At 41.6% G+C, this 23,139-nt stretch overlaps 1 protein-coding gene across 6 annotated transcripts in view; it reads right to left on the minus strand.

Moving 5' to 3' along the window:
* The window catches only part of AFF4 (AF4/FMR2 family member 4), an 87,865-nt gene extending 65,739 nt beyond the window's left edge, over positions 1-22,126 (minus strand). The window contains exon 1 of one of the 6 annotated variants that reach the window (XM_021084750.1): positions 21,532-22,126. The gene's annotated coding sequence lies outside the window, so the exon portion shown is untranslated. The remainder of the gene's footprint in view (positions 1-21,531) is intronic. The other 5 variants (XM_021084747.1, XM_021084751.1, XM_003123929.6 and 2 more) reach the window with 5 other exon arrangements.

The following is a 23,139-nucleotide window of genomic DNA, read 5'->3' on the forward strand; positions in this document are numbered from 1 at the left end:
GTGAATGGACAAGCCAGAGGTGGTATATACACACATACAAAGAAATATCATTCATCCTTAAAAAGGAATGAAATTTAGACATATGCTATAACACAGATGAATCTTGAGGATACTATTCTAAGTGAAATAAGCCAGTCACAAAAAGACAAATACTCTATGACTCTAGTTACATGAGGTATGTTATGCAGAAAAGGCACATTTATAGAGATGTACAGTAGAACAGTGCCTTGCAAGGGGCTGAGCATAAGGAAAGGAATAGAGAATTATTGTTTAATGGATATGAAGCTTCTGTTTGAGGAAAAAGTTCTGGAAATGGACAGTGATGGTGGCTGTACAACATTGTGAATGTACATAATGCCACTGAATTGGACACAAGATAATTAAAACGGTAAATTTTGTTACATGATATTTTACCACCACAAAAAAATTATAGCACTCACAAGGTTTTATTTTTGTTTTTTGTTTTTTGACTGTGTCTGAGGGACATGGAAGTTCCCTGCCAGGGATCGAACCTGCTCCACAGCAGCGACTCAAGCCCCCAGATCCTTCACCTGCTGCACCACAAAAGAACTCCTCATGAGTTTTTTTTTTAAAAAAAAATGTGCTTTCCCAATGAACATTTAGAAATTCATCTTCCAGGAGTTCCCATTGTGGCACAGCGGGAACAAATCCGACTAGGAACCATGAGGTTGTGGGTTCAATCCCTGGCCTTGCTCAGTGGGTAAAGGACCCAGTGTTGCCGTGAGCTGTGGTGTAGGTTGCAGACATGGCTCGGATCTGGTGGTGCTGTGGCATAGGCTGTGGCGTAGGCTGGCATCTGTAGCTCCGATCTGACCCCTAGCCTGCGAACCTCCATATGCCTCAGGTGTCTTTTTAGATCAAAAAAAGAAAAAAAAAAAAAGGCAATTCATCTTCTAGTCTTTTTTTTTTTTTTAAGAGGGCCATGCCCAAGGCATGTGCAAGTTCTCACGCTAGGAAAGGAACCTGTTCCACAGCAGTGACCCAAGCCATTGCAGTGAAAATGCCAGATCCTTAACCTGCTGCACCACACGGGAACTCCCTCTATAATATTTTTAACAAAAACATGTATTAGTTTTATAACCTTTTAAAATCTAAAACTTTTTAAAGAGTAAAACCTGACTTTTAACTCACCTCTTTCAAGTGTTCAGAACCTGTTACAATGTTTCCTTTTTCAATTAGTGTCTTGGAAATAGCCTACTGAAAAATGGAATTTCCTTGTGGAGCAGTGGGTTAAGGATGTGGCACTGTCACTGCAGTGGCTCAGGTCCTACTGTGGTGCAGGTTCACTCCCTGGCCCAGGAATTTCCGCATGCCTCAGGAATGGCCAAAAAAAAAAAAAGAGAGAGAGAGAGAGAGAGAGAGAGAAATCTCATCAATCAATCATCAACTTTCAAAATATCAGCATTCCATCCATTCTCTTCTCTCCTCTGGTTAAAAAAGTACCTTTCTATCAGAGAAAAATTATGCCCATTTTGCAATCTTCTCCTAGACCCTTATCAGTTACTAACTTCTCTCCAGCAACTCCAACTTTTACCTCCTTTTTTTTTCTTTTTCTTTCTTTCTTTTTTTTTCAAGTTATGGCCACACCTGTGGCATATGGAACTTCCCCAGCTAGGGGCAGAATTGGAGCTGCAGCTACAGGCCTGCGCCACAGCCACGGCAACACTGGATCCAAGCCACATCTTCGGTCTACATGGTAGTTTGCAGAAATGCTGGATCCTTAATCCACTGAACAAAACCAGGGATCAAACCGCATGTTCATGGACACTACATTGGCTTTTTAACCTGCTGAGCCACAATGGGAACTATAACTTTTCCCTCTTTAATAAATCCTTTCCGTCATATTCAAATATATTCTTTAAAAAAAGTCTTCTAAATGGAAAGATATTCCATGTTCCTGGATTGGAAAAATCAATATTGTGAAAATGGCCATCCTACCCAAAGCAATCTACAGATTCAATGCAATCCCTATCAAATTACCCATGACATTGTTCACAGAACTAGAACAAACAATCCAAACATTTATATGGAACCACAAAAGACCCAGAATTGCCAAAGCAATCCTGAGAAACAAAAACCAAGCAGGAGGCATAACTCTCCCAGACTTCAAGAAATACTACAAAGCCACAGTCATCAAAACAGTGTGGTACTGGTATCAAAACAGACAGACAGACCAATGGAACAGAATAGAGAATCCGGAAATAAACCCTGACACCTATGGTCAATTAATCTTTGACAAGGGAGGCAGGAACATCAAATGGGAAAAGGAAAGTCTATTCAGCAAGCATTGCTGGGAAACCTGGACAGCTATATGCAAAGCAATGAAACTAGAACACACCCTCACACCATGCACAAAAATAAACTCCAAATGGCTGAAAGACTTAAATATACGACAGGACACCATCAAACTCCTAGAAGAGAACATAGGCAAAACACTCTCTGACATCAACATCATGAATATATTCTCAGGTCAGTCTCCCAAAGCAATAGAAATTAGAGCAAAAATAAACCCATGGGACCTCATCAAACTGAAAAGCTTTTGCACAGCAAAGGAAACCAGAAAGAAAACAAAAAGACAACTTACAGAATGGGAGAAAATAGTTTCAAATGATGCAACTGACAAGGGCTTAATCTCTAGAATATACAAGCAACTTATACAACTCAACAGCAAAAAAGCCAATCAATCAATGGAAAAATGGGCAAAAGACCTGAATAGACATTTCTCCAAGGAAGATATACAGATGGCCAACAAACACATGAAAAAATGCTCAACATCGCTGATTATAAGAGAAATGCAAATCAAAACTACCATGAGATACCACCTCACACCAGTCAGAATGGCCATCATTAATAAATCCACAAATAACAAGTGCTGGAGGGGCTGTGGAGAAAAGGGAACCCTCCTGCACTGCTGGTGGGAATGTCAACTGGTACAGCCACTATGGAGAACAGTTTGGAGATACCTTAGAAATCTATACATAGAACTTCCATATGACCCTGCAATCCCACTCTTGGGCATCTATCCGGACAAAGCTCTACTTAAAAGAGACACATGCACCCGCATGTTCATTGCAGCCCTATTCACAGTGGCTGGGACATGGAAACAATCCAAATGTCCATCGACAGATGATTGGATTCGGAAGATGTGGTATATATACACAATGGAATACTACTCAGCCATAAAAAAGGACGACATAATGCCATTTGCAGCAACATGGATGGAACTAGAGAATCTCATACTGAGTGAAATGAGCCAGAAAGACAAAGACAAATACCATATGATATCACTTATAACTGGAATCTAATATCCAGCACAATTGAACATCTCCTCAGAAAAGAAAATCATGGACTTGGAGAAGAGACTTGTGGTTGCCTGATGGGAGGGGGAGGGAGTGGGAGGGACGGGAGCTTGGGCTTATCAGACACAACCTAGAATAGATTTATAAGGAGATCCTGCTGAATAGCATTGAGAACTATGTCTAGATACTCATGTCGCAACAGAAGAAAGGGTGGGGGAAAAAACTGTAACTGCAATGTATACATCTAAGGATGACCTGATCCCCTTGCTGTACAGTGGGGAAAAAAAAAAAAAAAAAAAAGTCTTCTGTGGCCCCACAGATCTCTCCAGCTACCACTCTATCTTTTCTGTTCTTCTTTACAGCCAAAAGGATTCTCCACTTCCTCTGCATCCATTTCTTTTATTAAAAAGTTACCCAAATACAACATTGTAAACCAACTGTAATTAAAAAAAAAAAAAAGTTACTCAAAAAGGTGTAAGGAGCAATATAGTGATCTCTTGTGTTATCCATGAACCATCTTGGGAAATACACATTGCCAAGACACCTATAGTAGCCACTATTCTAATTTTGGTGTTAATCATTCTCACAATTTCTTTATACTTTTACTATATATGTATGTATCCCTAAGTAAGACACTAATTGTTTTGCATAATTTCCAAAAAAATTTTTTTTTAATGGTTGCACCTGAGGCACATGGAAGTTCCTGGGCAAGAGACTGAACCAATACCAGATCCTTTAACCCAATATGCCGGGCCAGGGATCAAACCCTCGCCTCTGCAGCAACCTGAGCTACTGCAGTCAGATTCTTAACCCACTGTGCACAGCGGGAACTCCTTTATCAACTTTTAAAAAGGGTATACTCTAAAACCTGACTAAGCCTTTTTAAGTCTCAGCATTATGTTGAGGTTAATCCATCCTGATGATACATGTTGCTGTATTTTATTTATTTTCAATGCTGTGTATCCACACAATTTACTTATCCACTCTCCAGATGATGGATATTTATTTTTAGGTAGTTCCCCTTTATCTGCCATTACAAACAATGCTGTGATGACCATTGCTATACATTTCTCCTTGAACCAGTGAGTGAGAGTTTTCCTGGAAGAGACACTTAGGAGTGGAATTGTTAGGTTGCAGGGAATGAGCATCTTCAATTTTTTTTTTTGGGTCTTTTTAGGGCTGTCCCCTCAGCATGTGGAGATTCCCAGGCTAGGGGTCTAATCGGAGCTGTAGCCGCCGGCCTATGCCACATCCACAGCAACGCCAGATCCATGTCGCATCTGTGACCTACGCCAGAGCTCACAGCAACACCCGATCCCTGACCCACTGAGGGAGGCCAGGAATCGAACCCTCAACCTCATGGTTCCTAGTTGGATTCGTTTCTCCTGCACCACTACGGGAACTCCTTCAATTTTAACTGATACAGAAAAATTGCTTTCCATAATGTATCCAATCACTATTTGATACTCTATTTCCAGCTTCCCACACTCTACTCCTCTGCCAAGACCACAGAGATTTACAAGTTGCTAAATTCAACACACGCTTGATCATTTTACTTGACATACCATTCAATATATTCAGCCACTGATAGCTCCATAACATACTTATGGTTTCCATAACCCCGGCCCTTTCAGTTTTCCTAGCACTTCTGGCTCCTCCCATTCTACCTACCAAAGTTCTTAAAAACCGGCACTCCTCTGCACTCAGCCAAGGGTCTTATTCAGGCTCTGATAAGTCTACATTCTTTCCCTACATTCTCATGGCTTAAAATACCATCTATATGCCTACATTCCAAATACCCAAACATGTTCCACATCACATCTTTCTTTTTTGAGTACAGAACCACATTTTCAGAGACATGTCTCATCATATCCTTTGACTGAGGAATACCAATCTTATCTTAATGTACCTGAAATTGATTTCTTGATCTCTTTTCTCCTACCTCCAACTCCTGCTCCAATGATTCTAGTGCTACCAGCCAACCAGTCTTGCCAAATCCTTCCTTCAACCTCTTTCCACATTCAATCCTTAACCACAGTATCCAAAATATATTTTGAACTTATCAGTACACTTCCTTGTCCATGGCCTCTGTTCAAAACAAGCCATCATTTTATCTCTGAGTTTGACAAATGCTGCAGCCGTCTAATTGGGACTCTCAGTTCCCCTCATCTCTCTCTAATCCATATTTCATACAGCAGCCAAGTAACCTTTTAAAAACACAAACCACATTATGTCATCAACTCCTGAAATAAAAATTTAGTACCCTTTCCACTTACCTTAGGATAAACTTTAAGGTACTTAACATGCTACAAAGCTATAATCTGACTTTCCATTGATGTGACCCCACCTATCTTAACAGATTCATTTTATATCTTACTACCTTCCTGTCCCAGCTCCCACCAAGAGCCTTTCTGGGGCTTCCAGAACTTGTGCCTCTCTTTCGGGCTTCAAGAAATTCATGCAGGAGTTCCCGTCATGGTGCAGTGGTTAACGAATCCGACTGGGAACCATGAGGTTGTGGGTTCGGTCCCTGCCCTTGTTCAGTGGGTGAACGATCTGGCGTTGCCGTGAGCTGTGGTGTAGGTTGCAGACGCGGCTCGGATCCCGCGTTGCTGTGGCTCTGGTGTAGGCCGGTGGCTACAGCTCCGATTCGACTCCTAGCCTGGGAACCTCCATACGCCTCGGGAGCGGCCCAAAGAAATAGCAAAAAGACAAAAAAAAAAAAAAAAAAAAAAAAAAGAAATTCATGCAGACAATTCCTTTTTCTTTCAGGGCACTTGATTATAATTAAGTATATACTTATTTTGATATTTGTTAATATTTCATCTCCCCCTAGAAAATAATCAGAGAATGTATTTGTTTTTTCACACTACATACCTAGATAATCACTTAAGTGAATAATGAAGTTCATAACTTGGTTAGAAAGGACTGGTTATCTCACTAGGAAATAATACCTTGAGATCATGGTTTTCTTTACCTATTACTACAAAATACTAATATTTCAAAACTAAAACAATTAGTACTTTATATAAAACTAAAACTGGATACTAATCTGCAACACATTTTAATTTAGCATACTTTTTTTTTTTTTGCTCTTTTTAGGGCACACAGCATATGTTAGCTCCCAGGCAAGGGGTCAAATCAGAGCTGTAGCTGCCAGCCTACACCACAGCCAGAGCAATGCCAGATCCGCGAGACACATCTGCGACCTACACCACGGCTCACAGCAACGCTGGATCCTTAACCCACTGAGTGAGACCAGGGATCAAACCCATGTCCTCATGGATACTAGTCGGGTTCATTACCACTGAGCCACAATGGGAACTCCTTAGTTTAGCACACTCCTAACATCTGCATTTAATTATTTCAGACTGATTAGAACTGAAATGTATTTCTTTACTAATGTGTTAACTCTGATCCTTTAAAATGACAACTCAATTCACTTCCTCCATGAAGCTTTTTCTCGTAAAGCAAAACTGTATTTCCTCATCTTAGAAACCAGACAGTATCACAATCAATATTTATTATGCCATTCAGCAATTAAACAGATATTAGATTGTTCAGGAATTTGAAACAGTATTTGCCAAACTGATTACTAATGAACTGAGTTGTTCTTTTTAAAATATTAGACAATTTAAAACTTCAATTCAAGAGAAGAAATGAGAGGTAACCAGCTGCCTCTCTTTAGATAATGTTTCTCTTAGTAATAAAAGTAAATTTTCCCTTTTTCCCCCAGTAAGTAGTCCTGTATGGTTATGCCACATAGCTGTTTCAGAGACAAAACCAAATAAAAATATACTTCTTGGGCATTTATTAATATTTGATAAATGTTAAACCAAATTAAGCTGGTTTAAACTGATCTCAAAACTGCACTACCAAACTCTGAAAACATATAGACAAACCAAATTGAGAAGTCTAGGTGGAAAGAATGATTAAAAAGTCATTTCACGAATCCCTTTATAAAGAAGAAAATAGTCTTTCGATTCAGTTTTTTACTCTGAAAGCATACAAATATCTAAAACCCACAAAGGTATCTTATTAGAAACCTATGTGCCATACGCATAAATAATTACCTTTATATCTTTATAAAACAGGGCTAATTAAGACATTCTCCTGCTTAAAAGTCATTAATAGCTCAAAGCTCTATGGAAAATCTAAGTACAAAATTTTTACCTCAGGTTTCAAACCTGTGTGCAGCTAAATTCCTACCTACTTCTACAAAGCCTTGAGGACTTAACCGAGCCTGGGAAAAAAAACTACTTATGTTCAGATCTAGGTCTTTACTCAAACTAGTCCCTCTACATATAGCGTCCTTCCTTTCCCCATCCCTAAATACGTCCATTTCAAAGTTCACCACATATCCTTTTTCTTGCAAGAAGCTCTTCAAGAATCCTCTGAGAACTAAAATCACTCACTTGCCAAAGCACTTCTTTGTATTTCATTTGGTGCCCAACACCTGCCTTACCTTAGGATTATTAAAATGTTTTTCTTCTATCCACCCTCCCTACTCACCTCCATATCACAAGCCTCTGAAGAGTAAGAACTATGGGACATCATTCAACTTCCCATCTCCCTTCCAGCAAGTAATACAATGGCGACATACTGCAGATACACACTCAAAACACTTCACGGATTTTATAAGGGTCACAACTATACTCATTGCCTCGAGTCAAACAGTCTGGAGAACAGTATGGAGGTTCCTTAAAAAGCTGGAAATATGAAGTTTCCATTGCGGCGCAGCGGACACAAATCTGACTGGGAACCATGAGGTTGCAGCTTCCATCTCGGGCTTCGTTCAGTGGATTAAGGATCTGGCGTTGTCATGAGCTGTGGTGTAGTTCACGGATGCGGCTTGGGTCTCACATTGCTATGACTGTGGCACAGGCCAGCAGCTACAGCTCCAATTAGACCCCTTAGCCTGGGAACCTCCATGTGCTACAGGAGCGGCTCTAAACAGAAAAAAAAAAAAAAAGCTGCAAATAGGAGTTCCTGTCGTGGCTCAGCAGAAACGATCTCACTACTATACATGAGGATGCAGGTTCGATCTCTGGCCTCACTCAGTGTGTTAAGGATCTGGCGTTGCCGTGAGCTGTGGCGCAGGTCACAGACCTAGCTGGGACCTGGCGTTGCTATGGCTGTGGTATAGGCCAGTGACTACAGCTCTAATTTGACCCCCAGGCTGAGAACCTTCATATGCTGAGGGTGTGGCCCTTAACAAAAAAAAAAAGCTAAAAATAGAGCTGCCATATGATCCAGCCATCTCACTCCTGGGAAAATATCTGGAGAAGTCCATAATTCAACAAGATACATGCATCCCAACGTTCACTGCAATACTATTTACAATAGCCTAGACATGGAAGCAACCTAAATGTCCACTGATAAAGAGGTGGTACACGGAATTCCCTTGTGGCACAGCGGGTTAAGTATCCAGCGTTGTCACTGCAGCAGCCTGAGTCACTGCTGAAGTGTGGATTCAATCTCTGGCCTGAGAACTTTCGCATGCAGTGTGGCCAAAATAAAAATAAAAATAAAATAAAGAAGATGTGGTACATACATACAATAGAATATTACTCAGCCAGAAAAAAAACTGAAATAATGCCATTTACAGCAACATGGATGGACCTAGAGATTATCATACTAAGTGAAGTCAGACACAGAAAGACAACTATACGATGTCACTTATATGTGAAATCTAAAAAACAGAGTTCCCCCCAAAAAATGGAGTTCCCTGGTGGCCTAATGGTTAAGGAGCTGGTGTTGTCATTGCTGTGGATTTGTGTCCTGGATTTGATCCCTGATGGGGGAACGTCTGTCTGCCATGGACACATCCCCTCCCACCAAAAAAAGGATACAAATGAATTTACTTATAGAAACAGACTCAACAGACATAGAAAACAAAGTTATGGTTACCAAAGGGGAAAGGTGGCAGGGGAGGGATAAATTAGAAATTTGGGATTACCATATACACACTTACTATATATAAAACAAATAATCAACAAGGACCTACTGTATAGCACAAGCAACTCTATTCAATGTTCTATAATAACCTATACGGGAATAGAACCTGAAAAAGGAGAGATGTATGTACATGTATAAATGAACTGCTTTGCTATACACCCGAAACTAACACAACATTGTAAATCAACTATACTCCAATATAAAATAAAAACTTAAAAACAGGAGTTCCTGTTGTGGCACAGCAGAAATGAACCCGACTAGGAACCATAAGGTTGTGCGTTCAATCCCTGGCCTTGATCAGTGGGTTAAGGATCCAGTATTGCTGTGAGCTGTAGTGTAGGTGGCAGATGTGGCTCGGATCTGATGTTGCTGTGGGTGTGGCCGGAAGCTGTAGCTCTAAATGGACCCCTAGCCTGGAATCTCCATATGCTGCAGATGCAACCCTAAAAAGCAAAACAAAAAACAAAAAACTTTAAAAACAAAAATGAGTAACCATTTGTTCAACAGTTCAAAAAAAAAAGTCAGAGTCAATGGGAGCAGTCACTAAAAGTTAGGTTTCAGGTATGTCACCTACCCTTGTCTACCCACAAATAGTCTCCCATTTCCTAACACTTTTGCTAATTTTTTTTTTAATTTTCATTTTTTGGCTGCACACACCTGCAGCATGGGAAAAGTTCCCAGGCCAGAGATCAAACCCACACCACAGCTGCAACCTGAGTTGCTGCAGTGACAATGCCAGATTTTTAACCTGCTGCACCACAAGGGAACACTAAGACTTTTATTTTTGGTAACAGTAAGAGAACAGGTCTTCTTTTTACTGCGTTCAATACACTGTCAACACAAACCTCAAGAGTCACATAGAAATGAACATGGTAGAATGCAGTCAAATAGAGCATCATAAATGGGAGACTGAAAAAAGAGCAAGACGGGAGATAGAACAATTAACAAAAGTCAACTTATTTCTAGAGACACAAGCAGTATCTCAAGAAAACTTGGTGCAGTTATGGGAAAATAATTGTGTTTCAATAAGAAGTGAAATGGGAACTCAGAATTAGAGATCTTGAATCTGAACTCTCCAAAGTGGAAACTTTTCAAGAACATCCTAAGGAAACAGAATTGGAAACATATAAGCAACTCTATCTGAAATAATTAAAAGTAAGAAATTAATTGGACAATAAACGAAACAAGACTAATGAGAGGCTGGCCAAGACCACTACCAAACTTCTGGTGGAGAAAGAGCAGAATAGATCTTTATTCCAAACTGACTATGAGGCCAGTCCTGGAGCCACCCTATGCTGGAAATCTTCCTAAGAGTTCAGTGTTTAGTGGAAATCTTACTCCAAGAGAAAATGCAGTGATTTCTACCTCACGTTTACCTCCTTCAAATAAAAGCATTGAGACTTACTTGACCAAGATTCACCAGGAGTGGCAAGAAAACATAACTAGAGAACTAGCAAAAGATGCTGCTAACTATTAATCTGGATCTTATAGAGCTTCTCCTCCAAGGTGTACCGATCATGAACTTGTAAAAGCATCCCAAGAATATGTACAGATTTTGAAGAAAAATTACATGATCTAAAAGATAAATGGTAAAATTTTATCTACTGGACTGTTTATCTAACATTTTAGTTGTTTTCCATTAAACAACATGTGAAAATCTTTATGCAATGAAAACATTTTTGTATCATACGTGTATAATTAGAATGTATAAAGTATTTTATACCATGTTTCTCTGCATCTTACTTTTAAGCAGACTTTGTAAATTAAAACCAGAATTGTTGAGTTAAAAAATACACTATCAACCCAATAAAGCATTAATACTGACATAAATGAATTCTGCTGTTTTTAAGGCAATTCTTCTAAAAGTGTTTATCTAGAAGAAAAACAACATATGTACAAGAAAAAAAAAAACACATGTACAGAAATGATCAATTTCTATTTTTACCGAAACTCTGTACTCTCAAGTGTTCACAAAATATAAGCGCTAGACTGTAAAATCTCAGAAAAATACTTGGCAAACTGAGACAGTGTAAAAACTGAAGAATGTTTCAGTAACAACATCCAGAAAGGAATGATCTACTCAACAGAGTACTACAAGACTGCTTTCATTTATAGTACCTGAGGAAGCCAAGAGAAAATAACACAGGGCCAAATGGCAAAATAAAAGCAATTTTTACTGCTTAAAAATGCATATAGCAAATTAAAAAGTTAAAAAACATAGTATAGCAAAGCCTGCATAGATTTTACAGTAACAAGAAACTATTTCTTATCAATTTCATCTTCCTCTGCCTATGTGGAAGACAGGTGGTAACAAAGTATCTAGATTTCCTGAAATATATTTAGTTCCTTAGAATATTGTTTAAAAGGTTAGAAAGAAAATGCTAACGTACTGAAGGAAGAAGGCACATACTCAAGGCTTGTGAACTTAGCCCTTGTCCTAATTACCCTAAATTCTTGTTAATAAGATTCTACTAAAATGTGAATAAGGCATTTAGGCTGTGGCGCAAAGGGATCACTGGCATCTCTATAGCGCCAGGACACAAGCTTGATCCCCAGCCTGGCACTGTGGGTTAAAGGATCCAGTGTTCCCCAGCTGATCCCTGGCCCGGGGAGCTTCACGTGCCAAGGGGCGGCCGAAAAAAAAGTAATTTAAGGCTACTGCTCTTTAATCACTGTAATACAAACTTATAAATGAGCTGTTTATTATGGCACAAAGATTACTTACTTTTAAAATCAATTTGTGAGTGATAAGAGTAAACCTATTATCAAAATATTTTCTAATTTTCACCTGTAACATATTTAAACAGAAATCAGAAGGAATTTTGAAGGCTTTATTTTAAAATCTCTCTTCAGGGGAGTTCCCGTCGTGGCGCAGTGGTTAATGAATCCGACTAGGAACCATGAACTTGCGGGTTCAGTCCCTGGCCTTGCTCAGTGGGTTAACGATCCGGTGTTGCCGTGAGCTGTGGTGTAGGTTGCAGACGTGGCTCGGATCCCGCGTTGCTGTGGCTCTGGCGTAGGCCGGCGGCTACAGCTCCGATTCGACCCCTAGCCTGGGAACCTCCATATGCCGTGGGAGCGGCCCAAAGAAATAGCAAAAAGACAAAAAATAAATAAATAAATAGATAAAATAAAATCTCTCTTCAGTATAGACCAATACATCTATAAGGTACAATGTTAATACTGTGTTAACCAGTACATACACGGTGTCACACAATGCACTGAGACTAAGGACATAAAATTTAAATTGGAGTTCCCATCATGGCTCAGTGGAAACAAATCTGACTAGCATCCATGAGGACACAGGTTCGATCCCTGGCCTCGCTCAGTGGGTTAAGAACCTGGTGTTGCCATAAGCAGTGGTGTAGGTTGCAGACACAGTTCTGATCTGGCATGGCTGCGGCTGTGGTGTAGGCCAGTGGCTACAGCTCCGATTCAACCCCTAGCCTGGGCATCTCCATATGCTGCAGTGCAGCCTTAAAAAAAAATTACCCATCACCTTCAAGATCTGGTCACAGCAAGCCCTAACCTGACTACAGAAAGGTGGCAGGAGGGTAGAAGGAGGGAAAGGAAGGAAAAAGATGGAGGGAGGGAGGTTAGTTCTAAGCAGAGAGAACACCATGTGCAACAGCCTTGAAAAGAGAACCCAGGGAAAAGAGGTAGCTCAACAGTAGTTGGAAAACAGGATTGGGAGAGCAAAAAATGAAAGACAAGACTGGAGAAATACAAAGGATCAGACCAGACCTATATGTTTGTTTCTCAAATCTGAAAGATATAAGGATAGCTTTTCAGAGAAAATTCTATTTCCCTGATGTTGAGTGATGACCTTTTAAAAATTATAATCTTTTTTTTTTTTTGTCTTTTTGCCATTTCTAGGGCCACTCCCTAGAAATTGAGGGAGGCATATGGAGGTTCCCAGGCTAGGGGTCTAAATGGTGCTGTAGCCGCCAGCCTACACCACAGCCACAGCAACGCCGGATTCTTAACCCACTGAGCAAGGCCAGGGACCAAACCTGCAACCTCATGGTTCCTAGTCGGGATTCGTTAACCACTGTGCCACAATGGGAACTCCTAAAAATTATAATATTAAGAACTTGGTATGGATATAAAATTAGGTATAAACCCATTACGTTTACAGCTTTTATGTAAGTGTAAAACTAAAACAATTTTAAAATTAAATATAAAACAAAATTTAGGAGTTCCCACTGTGGTGCAGTATGTTAATGATCCAGCTGGTCTCTACAGAGGCACAGGTTCAATCCCCAGCCCGACACAGTGGGTTAAGGATCTGGCTGTGGTGTAGGCCACAGCTGCAGTTCAGATTCATTCCCTGGCACAGGAACTTCCATATGCCATGGATGCAGCCAAAAAAGAAAAAAACAAAAACAAAACTTAACTCTAATGTAACAATTATCCTGTTTTGCACAAACTAGACCGAAGATGTACTCAATCCTGAAAACATGTAGTCTTAGGTCTAGTTCTGTATTTTTAAACCACTTCTGTAATTTGACTTCAATAACACTAGCGCAAAAAAACGCTTATGAATGTCATACTAAATAGATTTAATAACTGCAAGTGTTTATTGGCTAATTTAGGGAAATATAACCTTATATATACAACCTCACCAGTCCTTAAATGTCAAAAAAAAATTTTTTTTTTTTGTCTTTTTGCTATTTCTTTGGGCCGCTCCCACGGCATATGGAGGTTCCCAGGCTAGGGGTCGAATCGGAGCTGTAGCTGCTGGCCTACGCCAGAGCCACAGCAACGCGGGATCCGAGCCGAGTCTGCAACCTACACCACAGCTCACGTCAAGACCCTTAACCCACTGAGCAAGGCCAGGGATTGAACCCGCAACTTCATGGTTCCTAGTCGGATTCGTTAACCACTGCGCCATGACGGGAACTCCCCTTAAATGTCAATTTTAAATTGGCCTCACTTGTTAACTCTGGCGACTCTGTCTTGTTCATCTGTAGTTTAGTACCTTAATGAAATCTACATTGAATGTGTATCCAGTATAACCACTGCTCAAGTTTGGACTCAAACACTCATGCTGCAAACAGTTTCCAGTTGATTAATTATAAAGATGGGATCTACCAGATACATCTCACAGTGAAAACATGACAGTAACTACTATGCCAGGCCTACTATGCCTGCCTGTATTAACATATACCATGACAGGATCCAATTTAACTCAACAGCTTTCCCTATATGAGCACTGTTAGTTTAATGCTTTATAACTTGGCACAAACACAGTAATAAACAAAATCTAAACACAGCAACAAACTCCCAAGGGATTACCTGGCTATAAGGCAGTCCTTTAGAAGTTATGTAAATCTCATTAATGTAGAATCCCCAGTTAGAAAAAAACTATAGAAAATGCAACATTACTAAGGAATTTTAAAAGAAGTGAATCTGCAACTTAGAAAAAAAATTTCACTCTGGTATAGGGTGAGGTAGATTATAAGGAAACAAATGAGAAACCTGTTTCAACGATCCAGGTGAGAAACGAAGCCTGGATTAGAGCAGTTAATAGGAGTGTGGATGATGTAGATAAAGGGTTTGAATTCAAAGATGTTAAAAAGGAAGAACTGGGAGTTCCCGTCATAGCGCAGTGGTTAACGAATCCGACTAGGAACCATGAGGTTGCGGGTTCGATCCCTGCCCTTGCTCAGTGGGTTAACGATCCGGCGTTGCCGTGAACTGTGGTGTAGGCTGCAGACGCGACTCGGATCCCATGTTGCTGTGGCTCTGGCGTAGGCCAGCAGCTACAGCTCCAATTAGACCCCTAGCCTGGGAACCTCCATATGCCACGGGAGTGGCCCAAGAAATGGCAAAAAAAAAAAAAAAAAAAAAAAAAGGAAGAACTTTGGGGCCAATTAGTTGTGAGATATATAAAAGAGAAGAGTGAAGGACAATTTTCAGATTTCTGAAAAAAAAAAGAAAGATTCGTTGCAATCTCCAAGGTGAGGAAAACAGCAGAATTTAGGGGTGAGAGACTGAGAAGTAGTAGAATAGTTAATCTGTACGTGATCAACATTACGGGAACTATGTGATCAGCTTCTAGTCTCACCTCACTTACCCTAGCTTTTCTCAAAATTCTCTCCCCTATTCACACAGCTGTACTAAGAGCAACCACGCTTCAGTGTAATCTACACTGTGATCCCTACCTTCAGGGTGCAGCTGACTACCTGAATCCTAACCTCAACTAGGCCAATGTGCAGACCCCACCTGCTTTATTTATGTATGTATATGTAAATGTATATGTATACACACACATAAATGTATACACAGATATAGACACATACACACAGAGATATATACATATACATGTAATCTACAAACAGAAAAACCCTAACAACTACCACAGTAAATAGGACCTTTTAACTAACTACTAACCCTAAGCCAATCCTGACTCAAGAATCCCCTAAGAGCCTTCTGATCTGCTAAGACAAAAGTCGACAAACTTTTTTTAAGCCATACACTAAATATTTTAGGCTTTGCAGGCCACAGTTACAACCACTCAACTCTACCACTGCAGCAGCAAAGGCAGCTACATACAATACATAAATGAATGGGTATGTTGTCTGTCTGTGCTCCAATAAAACTGTATTCATGGGCACTAAATTTTGTGTTTCCTACAATGTTCACATGCCACAAAATATTCTTCTTTTGACTTTTCCCCCACCATTTTAAAAAATGTAAAAACTACTCTTAGGTCTCAGGCCATACAAAAGCAGGCAATTGGGACTACTAAGCATAGTGAGTCCACCCCTGCACTAAGGCAACAAAGAACTGCCCTCCTCCAAAATTCTTCCAAATGTCCTCTCAGTGTAAACCTCAACCAAAGACGAGAGAAAAATCTTCCTTCTGGACAGAACTGAAAATCTTCATTTGGCTGACCAAAGAACTTAATCCACTCGCAAGAAAGTAACAAATAAAGGCGCAGACAATGTGCTGGCTCTGTGGTTCAACTTCTTCTGTACCTGTCCAGCAAGTTATGTTGTTAGGTTTTGGAACAAAACTCTCTTCTCCCCTCATAATAGCTTTAGATACTTTTTTCCCACCGTGTATAAGTTACGTTAGAGACGGTTAAATTTAGTATTTAGCCCAAAATTTTCAGACGTGTGACAAAGCATATTTATCACTTTTAGAATCCAGACTCAGAGAACAATGACCTCTGGATATGGTAAGTAGGTATGAATTTGAGTTGTCTCCATAAAAGAGATTAGAGTGTCTGCTGGTATATACAGATAGATTATGTTAAAGAAAATATTTTATATATATAGGAAACAGTAGGACTGTGTGTGTGTACTAAATAGCCATGGAGTGAATGAAGTGGACAACCATGTTTTGATGTCCTTTACTCCATTTCTCTCTGGGATGGTGCTGCTAGAGCATGTTATTACAATGGAGACCCCTAGCCAAAGCTGTGGTCCAGAGGTGAACCTAATGAGTTCCTTTCCTGAGTTTTGGGATGGGGAATCAGAGAGGTCTCTCTCTGATGCCAGAAGTTGTAAGATTTAAAATTCAATAGATATGAGTGTTAAAGTTGTTCTGCAGCAAGAGAAAACTGAACACAGAGTATCTTGCGGGGTGAGGGGGGAGAGTATCCTGTGAGATATAAAGAGGCAATTCCTGTCCCACATGGAGCCCCTGAATCCAGCTCTTTCGGAGTCTTAGCTGTCCTCCTGTGGCATGACTGCCTTTCTGAGAACTTATGGGATACCTTTATGTTCCCAATAAATTCCTCTTTTTGCTTAAGTCAGGTATGTGTCACTCTCCTACCTAAAACAAAGTACCTAATGGACAATCTAAAGAGGGGTATTCAGTTGGATGAAAGAGTTCTGGTGAGTTCAAAATGCTTCAAGATGGTAGCTAAGGCTACCCTGGAATGAATGAAGTGGACAAAAATGGATGAAATCACCTGGAAGGGTGAAAAGAGAGTCAAGGCAAAAATACATAACTATCAATATAAAGGGATTAGCACAGAATTAAGAGTCTGCAAAGAAGCAGCAAGCAGTAAGAAAACCAGTAAAGGGAGTCATAAAGGTCAAGGAAAAAACCAAACAAAACAATATCGAGGAGACTATGGTTAACAGTATCAGGCAGAGAAAAATGTAAAAGAGTAAGGAATGACTATACAAACTGGTAATGGAGAAGTCACCGGTGGCCTTGGTAAAAGCAATTTCACTGACATAGTAGGATGAGAAGACAGACTGAGGATTTAAGAATACATATAAAGTATACAGCTTTACCTATGAAATATTCTTGCCATTAAAAAAAATTCAAGCCCGAATTGGATCGAACTTCTAGATGTAACTACTAATTTGCAGGAAAAACAGTGAACAGAAGAACATATTACATTAAACCACAAGGATGCAATCAGCAAAATCCAGACCGTGAGAAATCTCATAGAACAAAAACCTGGTTTCTTTAACAAAGAGAATGTATGGGAACCCAAACAAAAAGACAAGACAAGAATTCACAGAGGAAAAAGGAAAAGAGAGTTGAAACACATACCAATCCAATACAATGTATGAACCTTATTGGGATCCTAATTCAAACAAATCGTTAAAACAAAAACTGTAATCAGGGAAATTTGAACACTGACTGGCTATGTGATGACATTAGGAGTTAGTGTTAAATTTTTTGTCTTCTCCTCTTGCTGGCCCACAGCATATGGAGTTCCTGTCCCAGGGATCAGATCCGAGCCACAGTTGCAACCTAAACTGCACCTGCGGCAACGCCACAGTGCCCAGCAGGGATGGAACCTACATCCCAGGGCTCACAAGATGCCACTGATCCCACTGCGCCACAGTGGAACTCCAAATGCTAATTTTTTTTTTTTTTTTTTGTCTTTTTGTCTTTTGTCTTTTTTTGTTGTTGTTGTTGTTGCTATTTCTTGGGCCGCTCCCGCAGCACATGGAGGTTCCCAGGCTAGGGGTCGAATCGGAGCTGTAGCCACCGGCCTACACCCGAGCCACAGCAATGCGGGATCTGAGCCGCGTCTGCAACCTACACCACAGCTCACGGCAACGCCGGGTCGTTAACCCACTGAGCAAGGGCAGGGGCCGAACCCGAAACCTCATGGTTCCTAGTCGGATTCGTTAACCACTGCGCCACGACGGGAACTCCAGAAATGCTAATTTTTTTAGTCAAATTTTAAATTGAATTACGTTTTAATTTTTATTTTTTAGAGATAACAGCCTTTATTTCACTAGTGAGTCTTCCTGATAATGCTCAATGTCAGCCAGCGCAATACAGTCCCACAGCTAGCTGCTGAACAAATAAAAACAATACAAAGTGATGCAGGGATTCAAAGGACATTGGTCACAAGTGGAGCAGGGTGGGGACTCAAGCAAAACTTAAGAAGACAACAATACTTGCACTGGGCCTTAAAACTTAAAAGATGGTAAATGTTAAGCCACAGGGCACAAGACAGGAAAAGTGATATTCCAGATAGAAGAAATGAAAGAAACTGGCAAGAGTGGGAAGGCCTGCCTGTGCAGAGTATTGGCCTGTACTCACCTCTCCAGAAAACTATCCTAATGATGACAAGAAAAGGAAAAGTCAAAGTAAAATGTCATAACCCACTAGGCAGCTCCAAATTGACAAAATTATGGCAGACTCACTCAGGCCCAAAGCAGCCCAAGGGAGCCCCAGTCTCAGGACAAATCATGACAGTATATGAGTAGCCAAACCATACTGGCTTTCCAGTCAGTCACTGGGTGTGGGGAGTTACAGCAGGGGTGCTTTTCCTAAACCAAAAAAGTAGCAAGGTAACAAGTCAGGTTAGCTTTAAGCAGTTTTTCGTCACTGACTACACCTTATTTCACAATAACTGAGACTGACAAACAGACTCCCAGAAATCAAATTTAATCGTTTCAACTTAGAGGAAATAAAAAAGGAAACAGGTCAAACAAAATGAGGATAGGGGGTTCCAAAGCTGGGAAACCTTTACATGATACGGACAGTTTTTACTGTAAAACATCTGTAGCACAGAGCTGAAATAAAAAATAAAATCGAAGCCATCAATTTTTATAATACACACTGCACTTCTGGGTCACTGTTCAGGTGTCCCTTCAATACTTAAGCGTATCCTTTCGATTTTATGAAAAATACTAGGACGAGAAGGCCTCATACATTGTGGATCCCATTCTAAACCAGACAGCCACAAAAGATCAAATACCTGTTTTCTATGCTCCTCTCAGGTACACAAAAAACCGTGACATTTACCTTAACTCTTAAAAAAAGGTTAACATACATAATTTTAAAAGGCTTCACCTTCTGTCATCTTCTGCAACTGAGAGTTACTTTTCCCCTTCAAATACAGATAACTTGCTCATACAGCTGTTTTTAGATTACCCTTTTGTGAAATCTTGGGTTGGACATCACATATTCAATCTAATAATTGTGTAAAATACTGGGGAGCATAGGGAGAGGTATAAATATAGATCTTGCTCTAAAGACATGACAGACCTATTTTTAAAAATTACAATACAAAAAGCAGAATGTCACAAAGAGGGTACAAGAACTCAAGAACACAGAGAAGGGAATGTATGTCCTATGACAAGTAGAAAGTGAATCTGAATGAAAATATCCTATCTTTAAGAATTCTTAATTACACAGCTTCACCAAAGCACTGTAGAATCAACTTCACACTCCAAACCTGTAGACCATTTGCCAATGAACACAGCTAAGCTCTTTTAAAAAAAAAAACAGTAAAGGTTGGGTCATTTACAAACATCCTACCTGCCTACTGTTCCTGAAGAGCTAACAAAAACCAGTCATCAGGCTGCAAACCATCACAAACTGAAACTGTTGGTATAAAAAATTAACTTTTAATTGCTTCCAATTAAGTTAATGCTAAAAGATAATTTACAATAATTTCTTAAGGTTTTTTTTTTCATGTTTGGAGACTGAAGGACACATGGACGAATAAGTAGAAAATAAACCTGAGAAATTTAAAGAAGCCAGCTTTGTCAAAAACCAGGTGGCAACCTGCCAACACTTCTTTATACGCATATGATGGAAGATGATTCTAGGCAGATTCACAGGCCACAGAGGCTCTTTATTAAATGCCAAATTAAGAAAGTTCTCATAAATATTTCAACTTTGACAAGTTAAAGGACAAGTACACAAAAGGAGCACTTTCCAAAGCTTTGCAAAATCAATATGGAAACAAAGCTTTGAGCTTTTTAACACGTGGGTTCTCAAAAATAAGACACAATTTAAACACCGCATTTATAAACATCCTATTCACAACTATAGACTAGATGCCGTCAGGAAAAATACTGATAACTGGAAAAGGGCCTAGCTTTAGTTTAAAATCTCCCTAGCCAGCAGGAAAGAAATCGCACCATTCTGAATTGAAATGACTCTGAGAACCCTAAATCGAACTCTGCATCTTAGTCTGAACTCCACACGCAAGCATCGCAGATTTGTATCTTCAACTTCCTATAAACGACAGTCTTTGCGAAAGAAAAGGCAGTAAGGAGACTCCTCCAACTCCTGGATCCCATGATCCATCCTCAAAGAGTGGAAGGAACAGCAAAGTGGAAGGAACAAAGCACTGACGTCAATTACGAGATTAACCCCGAGCACCGGCAGCTGGAGGAAAGGCCTACACATCCATATCCAAATACAAGCTATCGGGGTAACGAGCTGGACCGATTCAGAAGTTATGGGGGGGGGTGTTCCAGTATTACACCCCCAACATTCCCATTTTTAGTCAACCCCCTTAACCAGCCGAAGGCGGAAATTTTTTTCCCTTTTTTTTTTTTCCTTTTTGCGGGGGAGGGAGGGGGAGGAGGAGGAGGAGGAGGAGAAGGAGGAGGACGTGCGCAGGATCGCGAGAAGGAAAGCGAGAACTAGTTGGGTAATGCTAGCCAGCATCTAGGCCCTCTTTTCTCTTCAACTAGAAACACCCTGAAATTCAGGAGGGGCTTTAAAAGCAACGATGCAGTCGAAGGAATTTCTGAGGGCAAGAATGGATTGAGAAATGGAAGGGGAAAGACAAAACTGGGAAAAGATGGATTTCTGGGAATTTTTGTTAGGATTGGGTTAGCCATTTCATTAATGTTTTGTGTGTGTATAAGGGTAGGGGGCTGGAATGCGAAGGCGAAAAGAGATGCCGGATCGAGCAGCCCGAGCCCGGAGGGTCCCTCCGAATCCGGAGGCGGACCCCGTCCTCCCCTCCCCCACTCCCCCGCCGCCCGGCCCGGCCCTCCGTCAGTCCGTCGGTGCTTCTCACCTCCAGTCCCGGCTCCGCTAGGCCCGAACCATCTCCCGGCTGCGGCAGTGGCAGCGCCGGGCCTGCACCTTCACCGGACGCGCATTCGAGCCCGCCCGAGGGGCGGCGACAGGCTGCCAAGGGCGAGGGGCTCCGGGCGGCGGCGGCGGCGAGGGTTCGGGAGGTCTCGAAAAGCGCAGGCGGCGGCGACGCAGCTCACACGGCACAGGCGGAGGTCCCGCCCCGCTCCATGACGGTCGAGGCCTGGCCGGGAGGGCCGGCTGAGGCGGGCTGACGAGGACCTGGCACCGGGATCCCCGCCCCGTCCGCTGGCGGCGGCGGCGGCGACGGCGGCTCGACTCCCGCAGCCAGGGCTGTGACTGACGCAGCGGCCGCGCCACCCATGTGACCAGGGCCGGGCGGGGACGAGGCGTCACGTGGCGACGCCGGGCCCCTCCCCTCCAGAAAAGCGGAGGGCTGCGGGGCCTGCAGTGCCGGGAGGTGACGTCGGGGGGTGGTGACGTGCGCGGCGCTCGGGGCCGAAGACCGTGGCCCGGCCGGGTACTGGCCCCGGCGGCTTAGGCCCGAGCCCTCGGGCCCGGCGGCCGCGTCGGGCCGAGGGGGCGGAGCGTGACCGGGCCTGCGCCTCCCGCGCGCGCACCTCGCACGGCGTAGCCGCTAGCGAGGTTCGGAAGGGCGGGGCCGGGCTGAGCCGGATCTACCGGTTCTGGGGCTCAGGGGGTTGGGCGGACGGCCCCTTCTGGGGGTGTGGCCGAGCCTGAAGCCCCCCTAGACCCTCGGCCTCCTGCTGACGTTGAAGCCCGGAGTCAGTCCAGCGGCCCTCGCGGGTCCGGCCGAGAAAGGAAGGCTGCGGGGAGTTTCTCTACCGGAGGCCGCCCAGAACCTGGCTTGATCACCCGCGAAGCCAGGCAGGCCTTTTTTTTTTCTTGGTCATCTAAGCATCTTCGGCCGTGAATACTTTTCGTCAAGATAACGTTTTCCACACTTTGCTTCTAACATCCTCGGGGAAGCTGTAATTGAGAGTAAAGTAATAGTTATAGACTAGACAGAATTTTCAGAGGGTCTCACAGAACCCAGTGTGGTTAACTGTCCAGAGAAGTGACTTTGGGGTTATTATTTGGAAAACACTTGATAATTTCCTGCCTCTTAGATGATGTCTTTCTATAAAGGAGCCTGGTGAAGCCGTTTTTTTCACTTTCTACGAGCTAATTTTGAAGCAAGCATTTTAAAGATGTCTAAAAATGAAATGCAAGGCTTTTGAGGAGATTTATGATAAACTATAAGGAATGTGCGTATGAATATGTTTTTATCAGCCCTAAAGCTGGTAATTCATCAGCATCAATAGAAGTTTCTTCCTTTTCAAAATTCTGAAGTGACCACAGAATTTTGCTAAACACGCCTTTAAGCTAAACACTTGATGTAGATTTTATATATCTATTTGGAAGTGTATTCATGTAAAACTAAAAATGAACTGTGACAAAACAGTGAAAAATAATCGATGCTCCCATCCCTACCATTTTAACTACTCCAGTTCTGGAGGCAGTCATTTAGCATTTTCTCAGTAGCTTTCCCAAAACATTTATAAATATATTTTATTTTATTTTTTAT

Source organism: Sus scrofa, chromosome 2 (genome assembly GCF_000003025.6).
Source record: "Sus scrofa isolate TJ Tabasco breed Duroc chromosome 2, Sscrofa11.1, whole genome shotgun sequence".
Taxonomy (NCBI): domain Eukaryota; kingdom Metazoa; phylum Chordata; class Mammalia; order Artiodactyla; family Suidae; genus Sus; species Sus scrofa.